Source organism: Hordeum vulgare, chromosome 1H (assembly GCF_904849725.1).
Source record: "Hordeum vulgare subsp. vulgare chromosome 1H, MorexV3_pseudomolecules_assembly, whole genome shotgun sequence".
NCBI lineage: Eukaryota > Viridiplantae > Streptophyta > Magnoliopsida > Poales > Poaceae > Hordeum > Hordeum vulgare.
This window is the reverse complement of record NC_058518.1, coordinates 169,378,005-169,393,894: the sequence shown is the minus strand read 5'-3', so window position 1 is coordinate 169,393,894 and position 15,890 is coordinate 169,378,005.

The following is a 15,890-nucleotide window of genomic DNA, read 5'->3' as shown; positions in this document are numbered from 1 at the left end:
ATATAGGCATCACGTCCGAGACAAGTAGACCGATACTTTCTGCATCTACTACTATTACGCCACACATCGACCGCTATCCAGCATGCATCTAGTGTATTGAGTTCATGACGAACAGGGTAACGCCTTAAGCAAGATGACATGATGTAGAGGGATAAACTCAAACCAATGATGAAAACCCCATCTTTTTACCCTTGATGGCAACAACATGATGCGTGCCTCGCTACCCCTTCTGTCACTGGGTGAGGTCACCGCACGGTATGAACCCAAAACCAAGCACTTCTCCCATTGCAAGAATCATAGATCTAGTTGGCCAAACAAAACCCACAACTCGAAGAGAATTACAAGGATATGAAATCATGCATAAGAGAGATGAGAAACTCAAATAATATTCATAGATAATCTTGTCATAAATCCACAATTCATGGAATCTCGACAAACACACTGCAAAAGAAGATTACATCGGATAGATCTCCATGAAGATCATGGAGAACTTTGTATTGAAGATCCAAGAGAGAGAAGAAGCCATCTAGTTACTAGCTATGGACCCGTAGGTCTATGGTGAACTACTCACGCATCATCGGAGAGGTCATGGTGTTGATGAAGAAGCCCTCCGTATCCGAATCCCCCTCCAGCAGGGCACCAGAACGTGCCCCAAATGGGATCTTGTGGAACACAAGCTTGCGGCGGCGGAAAAGTACTTTCGTTGATCTCCTGATTTTTTATGGATTTTTAGGGAATATATAGGCGCAAAACCCAGGGCAAAGGAGCCTCAGGGAGCCCACAAGCCAGGGGGCCGCAGCCCCCCCTAGCCGCGCCATGAGGGCTTGTGGGGTCCCTGGTGGCCCCTGCCCTGATTCTCCGGCTCTCCGATCTTTTTCTGTTCCGGAAAAAATCTTTTTGGCAGTTTCATTCCGTTTGGACTCCGTTCAAAATCCTCCTCTCAAAGGGGTCAAAAACATGGAAAAAACATGAACTGGCACTTGGCACTGAGTTAATAAGTTAGTCCCAAAAAACATATAAAAGGCATGCAAAACATCCAAAGTTTGCCAAGATGATAGCATGAAACCATCAAAAATTATAGATACATTAGAGACGTATCAAGCATCCCCAAGCTTAACTCCTGCTCGTCCTCGAGTAGGGAAGTGATAAAGACTGAATTTTTGATGTGGAATGCTACCTAGCATAGTTGTCCTTCGCAACTTCTTTCACGTGACATGAATGTTCAGATCCGTAAGATTCGAAACAACAGTTTGCTATTGACATGAAAACAATAATACTTCAAGCAAACTAGCAAATTAATCATGAACTTTCAAAATAACAAGGCCAAGGAAAGTTATCCCTACAAAATCATATAGCCTGGCTATGCTCCATCATCCTCACACAACTAATGTAAATCATGCACAACCCCGGTATTGGCCAAGTAATTGTTTTCGCACTCTTACTTTCTCAAAGTTTTTATAACTATCATGCAATACATGAGCGTGAGCCATGGATATAGCACTATAAGTGGAATAGAGTGTGGTGGTGGTTGTGAGACAAAAAAGGAGGAGATGGTCACATTGACTCGGCATATCAAAGGGCTATGGAGATGCCCATTAATAGATATCAATGTGAATGAGTAGGGATTTCCATACAAGAGATGCATTAGAGCTATAAGTATGTGAAAGCTCAAAAGGAGAACTAGTGGGTGTGCATCCAACTTGCTTGCTCACGAAGACCTAGGGCAATTTGAGGAAGCCCATCATTGGAATATACAAGCCAAGTTATATAATGAAGATTCCCACTAGTATATGGTAGTGACAAAGCAAGAAGCTCTCAATCATGAAGATGATGGTGCTATTATGAAGCACAAGTGTGGAAAAGGATAGTAGCATTGTCCCTCTCTTTTTCTCTCTTCTTTTATTTGGGCTCTTGGGCCTCTCTTTTTTCCCTTTTTTCTCTTTTTTTATTTTTTTTATTTTCGGGCTCTTTGGCCTTTTTTGTTTCCTCACATGGGACAATGCTCTAATGATGATCATCACACTTTTATTTACTCATATCTCAAAATCTTAGAACAATGATGACTCTATAGGAAATGCCTCCGGCGGTGTACCGGAATGTGCAACGATCTAGCGTGGCGTATTATGTTGAAACATCTCGCTAGCTATCTTACGATCATGCAATGGCAATATGAGAGTGACGGCACAAGTCATGAGACGAAACGGTGGGAATTGCATGGAAATATATCTCAGAATGTCTATGAAAATGCCATAGTAGGTAGGTATGGTGGCTGTTTTGAGGAAGACATATGGTGGGTTTGTGCGCCGGCGAGAATTGCGCGGCACTAAAGAGGCTAGCAATGGTGGAAGGTGAAAGTGCATCTATGCCATGGACTCACATTAGTCATGAAGAACTCACATACTTGTTGTGAATTTTTTTATTAGTAATCGAAACAAAGTGCTAAATGCATAATCCTAGGGGAAGGGTTGGTAGGTGTTAACCATCACGCGATCCCGACCTCAACACAAAGGATGACAATCAATAGATCAATTATGCGCCGACTTCCTAACATAGAGGTTCACCATACGTGCATGCTACGGAAATCACTAACTTCAACACAAGTGTTTCTAGATTCACAACACCCTACTAACATAGCTCTTAATATTACCACATCCTCTTTGGGTACCTATCACCTTTGGGACTACTTTCATAGCATAAGCCAACTACCAAGTCACGCACCGCCGTGCTCTAAAAGATATAAGTGAAGCAAATATAACAGAAGTATCTAGCTCAAAAGATATAACTGAAGCACTATGAGCACTCTAGCAAAATCACGATGAGTGCATGTCTCTCACTCTCAAAAAGGTGTGCAGCAAGGATGATTGTGACACAACAAAAATAAAAGACTCCTACGATACAAGACGCTCCAAGCAAAACACATATCATGTGGTGAATAAAAATATAGCTCCAAGTAATGTTACCGATGGATTGAAGACAAAAGAGGGGATGCCTTCCCGGGGCATCCCCAAGCTTGGGCTTTTTGGTGTCCTTGAATTTGGCTTGGGATGCCTTGGGCATCCCCAAGCTTCAGCTCTTTCCACTCCTTATCTCATCATCCATGAGAACATCACCCAAAACTTGAAAACTTCACAACACAAAACTTAAACAGAAACTCGTGATAACATTAGCAGAGGAAAACAAACTACCACTTCTTTTGGTACTGTAGCAAACTTGAATTCTATCTATATTGGTGTTGGGCTACTGTATTCTCACTTTTCCATGGCTAGTACCCCCCGATACTAACCATTGTTTCATCAAAACAAGCAACCAACTCAAGAAAAACAGAATCTGTGAAAAACAGACCAGTGTGTAGCAATCTGTATACTTTGTATACTTCTAGTACCTCAAAAATTCTGAAAAACTACGACTGCGTGGGAAAAAGGCATATCAACTAGCAGTAAAACGAGTCAACTCAAAAGCTCTTTCTGAATAAAAATGAAAAATCATCTCGTGAGCGAAAAGTTTCTGTCTTTTTCCAGCAGGATCAAACAACCATTACCAAGACTAGTCATAAAGGTTTTTCTTGGCTCAAACAGAAAAAGAAACACAAAAAATACACAATCACAACAGAATTATGATGGTGTGTACGCAACAAAACAGAAAGAAAAAGATAAATTCACTGGGTTGCCTCCCAACAAGCGCTATTGTTTAACGCCCTTAGCTAGGCATTGATAATTCAATGATTCTCACACAAAAGACAAGAATTGAAGGACAACGAGAGCATCATAAAGCATGTGAAAATCACATCTAAGCCTAACATACTTCCTATGCATAGGCATAAAAGCGATAGAATCAAGTATCGTCGTCTTTGGTGCTCAAACCATAAGTGGCGCTCATCATGGATTCATAAGTCAATCTTATTTTCTTTCTAGGAAAGTGTTCCATGCCCTTCTTTAAAGGAAATTGAAATCTAATATTCCCTTCCTTCATATAGATGATAGCACCGATAGTCCTTAGGAAAGGTCTACCAAGAATAATAGGGCATGTAGGATTGCAATCAATGTCAAGCACAATGAAATCCACGGGTACATAGTTCCTATTTGCAATAATAAGAACATCATTGATCCTTCCCATGGGTTTCTTGCCAGTATAATCAGCAAGATGCAAATTAAGAGAACACTCATCAATCTCATTAAAACCCAGACCATCACATAAAGACTTTGGAATCGCGGAAACACTAGCACCCAAATCACACAAAGCATTGCATTCATAGTTTTTGATTTTGATTTTGATGGTAGGTTCCCACTCATCATGAAGCTTTCTAGGGATAGAGACTTCCAATTCAAGTTTCTCTTCAAGAGATTTTATCATAGCTTCGACGATATGATCGGTAAAGGCCTTGTTTTGGCTATAAGCGTGTGGAGAGTTTAACATGGATTGCATCAAGGAAATGCATTCAATCAAGGAGCAACTATCATAATTGAATTCCTTGAAATCCATAGTAGTAATTTCATTACTACTCAAAGTTTTAATATCTTCTACTCCACTTTCAATGCTTTTAGCATCAAGATAGATGGACTCCGAATCATTGGGGAACTTTTCAACCAAAGTGGATTCATATCCAGCCCCATAATCATTATGTTTGACACAAGAAAACAAAGATTCCATGGGAGTCACACCAAGCACTTTAAGATCTTCGTGATTCTTATCACGAGAACACGCCTTTTTAAGCCATTCATGTCTAGCACGAATTTGGGCGGTTCTTTCTTGGCTCTCAATCATGGAAACACGCATAGCTTTCAAAGGTTCATCCATATTGATCTTGGGAGGAGCACATCTAACTTTCAAAGCATCAACATCACTAGACATTCTATCAACGCTCATAGCCAAATCGTCAATTTTGAGTAGTTTTTCCTCTATGGACGCATTGAAAATCTTTTGAGAGTTGATGAACTCTTTGATATTACTCTCTAGATCAGAAGGTAATCTATTGTAATTTCCATGAGTATTGTTGTAGGAGTTGCCAAAGTTATTAGAGGAGTTACTAGGAAAAGGCCTAGGAACATAGTTTCCTCTAAAAGCATTGTTGTTGCCAAGATTATTCCAACCAACAAAATTAATGTCCAAGCTAGCGTTGCTACTCTCAATCAAAGAAGACAAGGGCATATCATTAGGTTCTAAAGGAGCACTTCTAGTATCAACCAAATTCATTAACTCATCCATCTTAGCACTCAACGAGTTAATTTCTTCTATAGCGTGTACCTTCTTACTAGTAGGTGACCTTTCAGTATGCCACTGAAAGTAATTTGTCATGATGTTGTCTAGGAGCTTTGTGGCTTCCCCTAACGTGCTTTCCATGAACGTTCCACCTGAGGCGGAGTCCAAGATATTTCTAGAAGTGAAATTCAAGCCAGCGTAAAAGATTTGAATAATCATCCAAAGACTCAAGCCATGAGCGGGACAATTTCTAATCATTAATTTCGTTCTCTCCCAAGATTGTGCAACATGTTCATGATCAACTTGCTTGAAATTCATGATATCATTATGGAGAGAGGTGATCTTAGCCGGCGGAAAATACTTGGATATATAAGCATCTTTGCACTTATCCCAAGAATCGATACTATTTTTGGGCAAAGAAGAAAACCAAGTTTTTGCGCGATCTCGCAACGAGAAAGAAAAAAGCTTCAATTTAATCACGTCATTATCCACATCTTCTTTTGCATATCACAAAGCTCAATGAAGGTATTGAGATGGGATGCGGCATTTTCACTAGGAAGGCCGGAGAATTGCTCTTTCATAACAAGATTCAGCAAAGCGGCATTTATTTCGTATGACTCCGCACTAGTGGCGGGATCAATCGGAGTACTAATAAAATCATTATTATTAGTATTCAAGAAGTCACAAAGTTTGGTGCTTTCATTCATGGTGACTTCGGCAAGCAAGCAAGCACACAAGAGAACAAAGAGCCAGCAAGAAAAAGGGCGAACAAAAAGGCAAACGGAAAAGGCAAACAAAGAGAAAAATTGTGAAGTGGGGGATAGGAAAACGAGAGGCAAACAAAGTAAATGCAAGAAATGAGTTTGCGACACCTACTTGGATGAGTTCTTGACTTGATCTTCCTCCCCGGCAACGGCGCCAGAAATTCTTCTGCTACGGCAACAAAAGTACTTCCCCGACAACGGCGCCAGAAATTCTTCTTGCTACTTCTCAAACAAAAGCGCCAAAAATTGACACGTTGACGGAGACTTGCTTGCGTTGGTTTTTCCCTTGAAGAGGAAAAGGCGATGCAGCACAGGAGCAGTAAGTATTTCCCTCAGTTTGAGAACCAAGGTATCGATCCAATAGGAGAGTCTCGTCAAGTCTAGAGTACCTGCGCAAACACAAATGAGCTTGCACCCAACGCTATAAAGGGGTTGTCAATCCCTTCAATATTGTTTGCAAAGTGAGATCTGAAGGCGGAAAGTGCAATGAAGTAAAAAGTGTAAGGCTGAAAATATGGTGTGGAGTAGACCCGGGGGCCATAGTGTTCACTAGAGGCTTCTCTCAAAATAGCAAATATCACGGTGGGTGAACAAATTACTGTCGAGCAATTGATAGAACCGCGCAAAGTGATGACGATATCTAAGGCAATGATCTACATATAGGCATCACGTCCGAGAAAAGTAGACTGATACTTTCTGCATCTACTACTATTACTCCACACATCAACCGCTATCCAGCATGCATCTAGTGTATTGAGTTCATGACGAACAGAGTAACGCCTTAAGCAAGATGGCATGATGTAGATGGATAAACTCAAACCAATGATGAAAACCCCATATTTTTACCCTTGATGGCAACAACACGATGTGTGCCTCGCTACCCCTTCTATCACTGGGTGAGGTCACCGCACGATATGAACCCAAAACCAAGCACTTCTCCCATTGCAAGAATCATAGATCTAGTTGGCCAAACAAAACCCACAACTCGAAGAGATTTACAAGGATATTAAATCATGCATAAGAGAGATCAGAAGAAACTAAAATAAGATTCATAGATAATCTGATCATAAATCCACAATTCATTGGATCTCGATGAACACACCGCAAAAGAAGATTACATCGGATAGATCTCCATGAAGATCATGGAGAACTTTGTATTGAAGATCCAGGAGAGGGAAGAAGCCATCTAGTTACTAGCTATGTACCCGTAGGTCTATGGTGAACTACTCACGCATCATCGGAGAGGTCATGGTGTTGATGAAGAAGCCCTCCGTATCCGAATCCCCCTCCGGCAGGGCACTAGAACGTGCCCCAGATGGGATCTTGCGGAGACAGAAGCTTGCGGCGGCGGAAAAGTACTTTTGATGATCTCCTGATATTTATGGATTTTTAGGGAATATATAGGCGCAAAACCTAGGGCAAAGGAGCCTTAGGGAGCCCACAAGCCAGGGTGCCGCGGGCCCCCCCTGGCCGTGTCATGAGGGCTTGTGGGGTCCCTGGTGACCCCCTTCCCTGATTTTCCGGCTCTCCGATCTTTTTCTGTTCAGGAAAAATTCTTTTTGGAAGTTTCATTCCATTTGGACTCCGTTCAAAATCCTCCTCTGAAAGGGGTCAAAAACATGGAAAAAATAGGAACTGGCACTTGGCACTGAGTTAATAAGTTAGTCCCAAAAAAATATATAAAAGGTATGCAAAACATCCAAAGTTTGACAAGATAATAGCATGAAACCATCAAAAATTATTGATACGTTGGAGACGTATCACCTCACCACTTAAACATACCTCACCCATTAAGCTTTGCTAGTCTTGGTACCTTTAGAAATGAGATTGCTGAGTCCGCATGGCTCACACATCACTACAACAATAGTTGTAGGTATAGGTAAAGCGATACTTTGATGTGAGCATGGTGATTGTTTTATTTGGAGTTTCTTCTTCTTCTTCATTTATTTAGGATGGGTTCCAGGCCGGCAGCCTGGGATAACAAGGAAGGATGTCGTTCTTTTATTATATTATTTCGTCTGTAGTCATACCCTTCACTTCTACATGGTGATAGAATATATTGTTCTATCGTGTTGTTCAAGTTGTAGCTTGTGGTGAGTGCAAGCCAATTCCATATACTCATCTCTTATGTATATGTACTTGTAATGATATCTATTCTTGCGAAATGATGAGATGTGCTTCTATCCCTACTGAGGCCCTCATGCCAAAATAAGGATCGGATCGTATCTTGGGCGTTACAAGTTGGTATCGGAGAATTACCGACCTAGGAGCCCCCTTGATTGATTGAACTTGGCCGAGTCGAGTCTAGAGAGAAACTACTTTGAGTCTAGTTATATATCGGAGAGTAGGATTATTTTTACTCCTCTTCTAAGCTATAGTGAGGAATCTTGAGGTAGGAATTTTAATTATACTCCTCTTCTCACTCAAAAAATTTTAGGATCACACGGGTACTTTGGAAACTATATGATGTCGTTGTGATAGAGATTTTGTTCATGGCGTCTAATGTCAATTTGGGGTAGAAGAGTCCCGGGGAGTTGAGCTCTAGGGGTTTCTTGACACACTTTGTATCATTTAGTTTCCTTAGTATCTCAGGACGAAGGATGTTCGAAATTGCTTCAATACTCTTTGTGGTGAGAGGAGTTTGGCGTCACCCAGTACTGGGGAGAGCATCCAGATTTACTGCCATAATTGTTATCATTCTGATTATGAGGGTCTGAAGTAGATGAGTTTCTGAGATCTCTGGTTATGTGTTGACGGATGTGATACACTCGACAGGTAGTGCTATTGCTAGGAGTTGAGTGATGGATTTTACTCCTTGTATTTGTGGACCCGATTGCATAACCGAATTTTTTTGGAAGTTCTTAGGTGGGAATTCAAGTAGTTACCTAGGATTATCTTCCAATAGATGCAGGCTGTGAGGTTGGGGTTCGACATCTGGTAGACTCATTTGTTCACGGTCTTTCTTACAAAGGACAGTCTCGATATGTTTCATCAGATGTGCTCCGTCAAGCCTTGTAGTTTGCTATGCCTAGGGAGCATATTCGATAGTCATTTCAATGTGACAATCCAATGTACGATTGATCCCGTGCGAGCCTTACCATGAAAATATTGAATGAAATCTCTATCATGAATTTGTTGTGTCTTGTTCATAAGCCTCACCCTTGGTTTTCATTTGGAGAATGGTAATTCGAGTTGCTTCAATGACAAGTGGTGATTTCATATCTTTCCTAAGAGATGTTCTCATATTTATATGAGAGTGCTAATCCTTTTGCTCAATCAACTTTTCATGTTAATTCTTTTTCATCTTGTATGCTTCTCTGCAAGTTAGTTCAATCCTTTTCAATATTTGCAAGCTTCATCCTCATATTGCTTTCCACAGTTCGTCTCATCTGTCCCAAGTTGTCTTTTTTCCCCACCCTCCCGCCCTTTTCTTCAATGATTAGATTATCATCCAAGTGCCTTTGTTTTCAATTATGCTTCCTCTACATTTTCTTCCATATTGTTTCTGGAGAATCATTGTGAAGATGCTCGGGTGTAAGTTCATCATTTTTCATTCTTGTTTTCTCTCTGGTGGATTCAGTTCAATCTTTCGGTGTTCATCTTATCCTTTTCATCCTTTCATGATTCCTATCCTGGAAATTCTTCTCCAAGCCTCTCTTATTTATTCATCCCTCTCTATTCTATCCGGAGTGCTGAAACAATCTCATAAGAATCTTTTTCTCATTCAAATCCTTATAAATTATTTCAAAGCTCTGATCTCATCAAGTTCTTCATTTGTACCAGTGCAATCTCCCTCTTCATAACCAACGGTTTCAATGGTGTTTCCTTTGAGTGGGACCATAACCCCACAGGTTTCCCTACATCTTACCTAGCTCTTCTAATCATTTCTAAAGATCTCTAATTCTTTTCAAATGTGACGTAAGAATGAATTCTATCAGTCATATTCCTTCTCAAGATTGTTTTCAAATTATGTTCATTGTTGGCTCAGCTGTTCCTTACTAATCATTCCGAAGTGTCTTAGTAATTCATGGTGGTGTTCTTGTCATTATTCTTAGCTTAGAAGACCAAAGAAGTGTTTCTCTTAAATCTTGGTCCGTTCTTTTGAAGATTCATGTTTCAGCTTGTTGCTATCCTTTCAAATTGTTTCCAATCATGAGAAATGCCTTCCATATCTATCTGGTGCATTTCAGAGTTGTTTTTATTTCTCGATCCTCCAAAGGACATCATTTCACAGGATTTCTCCATTCTCAGCTTTCAGCTTTCATTCTAAAATTCTTCTCAATTGTGTCCCTTCATTCGCATCTCAAATATTTCAGCGCTTCATTCTATCTTTCTGCTAGACGGATCATGATCTCTTGGCTCTCATGCATATCCATTCATCTCTAGCATCCTCATTCGTTTCAACTCTTACCAGTGTTTCGTTGAAGACTTCTTGAAGTTTGTGCTATTCTCTCTTCAGTCTTTTCACGAAGAATAAGTAGTGTGCAAAATCCGTTGCTTGTCATCAATTACACTTGATGAGGGATAAGCATAACATAATAATTATTCTTATTTCTTCAAAGTGTTTGCATCATTCTTCCGGAGTTGTTCATGATATCAAATTCTCGATTCTAAGTTGTTCATGTTTTATTTTATTTTCCGGAGTTTCAAGTTTTTCTCAAGTATATCTTTGTGAAGTTCCATCTAAATCTTGCAAGATCAGCATCTTATTCTTTTCAACCTTCATTTGTTTTCATCATTCTTTTGTATTAGAAAGCTCTTCTTGGTGATTCGTAAAGGATGTAATTCATTCTCAAAGTATTCTTCAAGATTCTTATTGGAGAACCTCGAGTATTCTTTCTCTTGCATTTCAAAGTGCAATTCTTCCTCCGATTTCCTTTGAGGTGGTGTTATACCATTCTTGATTCATAAGGAGTCTCGAAGGGAATTTGTTTCAAGGATGAGATAATTCAACCCATCTTTTCTTCCATTGAGTTATCTTGGTTTAGATTTTACCGAAAGCTTTTCCAAGGATTGTTGCTATTATGGTGATCATCGTTGATCCAAGTTCTCAATTTATCCTATTGGTGAAAGAAGTTTTCCAAATCATGTTGATCTCAAGCAATCCTTGTTTTTGTTAGTGGAAGATTGTCACCTCATAATTTTGAGATGTTTACCATAAACCCACAACAAGCCTGTTCTTTCGTTGTTGATTTTTCAAAAACTCTGTTCAATTCTTCTTGTAAGGCTGCTTATCAAATCCAATTGTGGTAGAGGTAGTGATTTTCTTATCCGTTCTTTTCTTTCTAGTGATCTAGTTTCTATTCTTTTGTTTCAGAGGCATGTGATGTTGTTATCTTCGTTTCATAATCTCACTTGTCAAGATCATATTATTCCCTTGCTTGTCCATTTAACCGAAGTGTGGTGAAATCTTTTCAAGTTATTTCCATCTTATCAAGTTTTGCCTTATTTTCCTACCGAAGTGCTGCCCAAATTTCTTTTGAATTCTTCCTTGTTTCTCATATCATTGTTCATCATTTACATCCTTCAAGGTTCATTGGTTTCATTCGTTTGTCAAAGAAGCAAATAAATTTCACCTCGTCCTCTTCTCTTTCTCTTCCCCTTTCATTCTAAGAAATCGGGTCGAGATCGCTTGTTAGTGGAGGAGATTTGTAACAGCCCGGAGCCGATGCTCCAGAAAATTCCCCTTTTATTCCATTGATGTCGCTTGATTTATTTGGCTCTTGCATTCATAATTGCATCATGCGCATCATCCGCAATGCATATGCACTGTGTCGCATCATTTTTCAAAAAACTTGCATCCGCTTTTTGTTGTCCGTTCTCTCCGTTTTTGTCGTTAACCATTTCGATACCAACCACACACACAATATTTTGTTTTTAAAAGTGTGTGTAAAACTTTCTCACATTGCTTTGAAAGTTGGCGTGCGGTACTAATATAGTGTAGGTAGGCCGCCTGCCAAATTTCGTCCCAATCGGAGTTCGTTTTGTACCCAAACCATTAAACATATGGCAGCACTACTCGATAATTCATGCGATGTTTTTAGATTTTAAAACTTTGTCATGGCCCTCTATCTTCCCTCTCTTCTCAACCCAACCCCGTGTACATAGCCCACCTAGCCCACCTAGCCAACTTCCGCTTCTGGAACCGTCCGATCGCGATCGCGCGGTCTAAATCGGGGCAACAACCCTTAAACCCTAGCCTCCCTTCCTATTTAAACCACCTCCACCTTCCATTTTTGTACACCACCCTGTCCCAACTCGGGATCTGCACCATCCCAGCCACCAGCCGGCACAATCCCCTCCAAATCCGACTCCACTAGCTCCTGAGTGCCACATGGCGAAGCCTGCCGAGCCCCGCCGCTGCGAGCCGCCGCATGCGGCCATTCCAGCGCCGCCATGTGGCCTCCCCGTCGCCCGAGCATCTTCCACCAGCCATGCGGGCCCGCGAGGCCCAGATCCGGCCCTCCCCGGGCTTGGGTCACACCGCCGTCATACGCTCTCGATTTGGATCAGGGGAGCGACCTCCTCTGCTCTGCCCGTAGCCCCATCTTCAACAAGCCCCATTGCCCGTGCCACTCTGGCAAGCCACCGGACTTTCGACGCCAACGACCAGCACCTTGCCCCAAGCCGAAGTTCCCCTACCCCGATCCTCTCTCTCTCTCTCTTCCTCCTTCCTCGATTCTCTCTCTCAACCTGTCCACATGTCTCATTCCCTGCACGACGCCATGGATGGCCGCCCCAAGCACCGCAGCGCCGCCCGTCGCTGGGAGCCTCGTTGCGCACCTCCCACGTCCAGATCTGGAGGCCCACACACCGGATCCGCATGCCCTGCACCTCGCCGGAGCCTAGCCGTCACCCCAAGCCCCCTCCCTCATCGCCGTCCTCTGCTCGGGCATGAGCACAGGAACGACGAGCCACCGCCTTCCCTACATGAGCCTCGCCTCGCCAGCGGCCCGACCACGCATGGCCTAGTTCGCCTCCCCTCCGTGAGTCTCCTCTGCTTCCTACTATGCCAGGCCGAGCAAAGTGAGCCCCGACGACCCATAACCATCGCCTTGTGCGTAATTTAGTTACGCGGCAACCTTATATGCAGCTGGCCCATTTACTTAGTTTCGGTCCATACGTTTTGTTCAGACCCAAGAATTTATTCAATTATCTAGGAATTGCATAATTTCAAAAAAATGCCATCATTTCAAATGCTCATAATTAAATAATATTGCATTGGATTTAAAAACTTTATACATGAAAAATAATTAGAATTTTGTGTAGATTCACAATATCCAATTCTCACATGTATTTAAAATGCTTAACTTTCAATTTTCATTTAAATTGCATTAATGCCATATTAAAATTGTTTAATTCATAGATATTAAACCGAAATTCTGATTAAAATGTTTTAGATACGTAACTTGACTATAAAAATGTGTAGAATAATGTGGCAACATTTATTTTGCTATTTAACAACTCTAACATTGTGCTATAGGCAGAACAGTATCGAAATCATAATTTGCATATGGGGACTTTCCAGAATTGTTGTTCGTTGTTCCGGCCTCATTTAAACTTTCTTAGAATTCAATGTAATTTAATAATATATTGTTGCATCCATTTTTAACATGTATGTGGTTGTCATTTGTATGCATTTTACATTCATGGCATATTATCTTGTGATGGTCATATCTTTTAAATTGTAGCTCCATTTTAGATAATCTATATATGTAAATCGACTAGAGTCATGTGTAGCATCACATGATCCACTTTATTTTGTTCTTTAAGAAGTATAAATATGATTAGTTAAGATCTGGACCAATTTATAAATTAACATATGGGGTCACTTCAGAAATCATATAAGTTGTTTCCGACCTCATTTCAAATGCCTAGATAGATAGTTTAATTATGCTTCACCTCTTGCCATGTTTAACAACATTCAACTTGACATATAAATAAACAAGAGAAAACTAAATGATTTCAATATGGAGTTTCAAAAATACTCAACTTTTTGCATATTGAGCTTCATTTAACGTTTAGGAGTTGGTTGTTGTGCTAGCCACACCATGCATAATTAATTGAACATGCATCACATTTTTTTGCGCATCCTGTCATGCATATGTTGTGGTGTTTATCGTATGTTGATTGTTGTTTCTCTATTGTTTCTTCTCGATAGAGATCTCAAATCGCTTCGGAGTGTGAGGATTTGTTCAACTACGTTGATTCGTCTATTTCACGGATTTGGTCTTCTTCCGAGCGCGATCACTAGCAAGATGATCATTTCCCTCGATACCACTACTATCATTTCTATGCTAGTTGTCTCATTTCTATCGCTATGTCTAGCCGCCTACCACCTCTTATGTCAAGCCTCCCAACATTGCCATGAAAAGCCTCTAACCCCCTCCACATCCCAGCAAACTTTTGTTTGGCTATGTTACCGCTTACTCAGCCTTCTTATAGCATTGCTAGTTGCAGGTGTAGTTGCTTCCATGTGACATCATGGATATTCTTTTGAATATCACCATATTATTGCTATTTAATTTAATGCACTTATATACTTGGTAAAGGGTGGAAGGCTAAGCCTTCTAGCTCGATGTTTTGTTCCACCTTTGCCACCCTATTTACTTGTGTACCGGTGTTATGTCCATATTGAGTGCTCCTAACATGCTTGGGGTTGTTATGGGAACCCCTTTGATATTCGTTTTGGGATAAGACTCTTCCGGCAAGGCGCAACATTGGTACTATTTTCTTAATAGCAAGTTATTAAATTTGCATAGGGCATTGATCACCCCGTGGATAATTAATCACCCCCTCCCCCCGGGGCCAGTGCTCCTCATGAGTGTTGGTCCAAATCAAGCGAAGTCTGGTGCCCCTGGTCACCCGGGATGTCAGCCAACCCGACGTGCAGCTCATCCGGTCGTGCCCTGAAAACGAGATACGCGGCTCCTATCGGGTGTGTCGGCACGCTGGGAGGCCTTGCTGGATTTGTTTTACCTTTTTCGAACATCTTGTGCGCGGGATTCCGAGGATACTTTGGGCTATCTCGAGTTTGAGATTTTCCGTCGGAATTTCTAAGAAGACCATGGGTCTTCCGTGGTTGAGGTTATTCCACGCAGCTTATGGCAGTTTGCGATGAACTAGTTGGAGCACCCCTCCAGCGTTAAATCTTTCAGAAAGCCGTGCCCACAGTTATGTGGCAACTTGGAAACTTTGTTTTAACACCCGGTCATAGAGAACTTGAAGTAAACTTAATTAAAATATGCCAACTGTGTGTGCAACCGTGACTATCTCTTCTTGTGAAAGCTGCATCCGAAAGAGGACACAGTGGGTTTATGTTTCATGTAAGTAGGTGTTCAGGATCACTTCGTGATCATGATTAGTTCACGTCTGTTATGCATAGATCACCCTCCTCTTGTTCTTGTACTCGTAAGTTAGCCACTGAGATAAATGCTTACTGCTTGTTGCAGCCTCACCACTTAACCATACCTCACCCATTAAGCTTTGCTAGTCTTGATACCTTTGGAAATGAGATTGTTGAATGTGTGTGGCTCACAGATCACAACAACAACAGTTTCAGGTATAGGTAAAGAGATACTTTGATGTGAGCATGATGATTGTTCTATTTAGAGTTTCTTCTTCTTCTTCTTAGATCTAGGATGGGTTCTAGGTTGGCAGCCTCAGATAGCAAGGATGAACGTTGTTCTTTTATCGTTTGATTTCGTCCATAGTTGAACCATGATCTTCTACATGGTGATCGAATATATTGTTGTATTGTGTTGTTCATGCTGTAGCTTGTGGCGAGTGTAAGCCAATTCCATATACACACCTCTTCTGTACATATACTTGTAACGATATCCATTCGTGCGAAATGACGAGATGCGCTTCTATCCCTCTCGAGGCCCTCGTGCAAAAATAAGGATAGGGTCGCATCTTGGGCGTTACAGT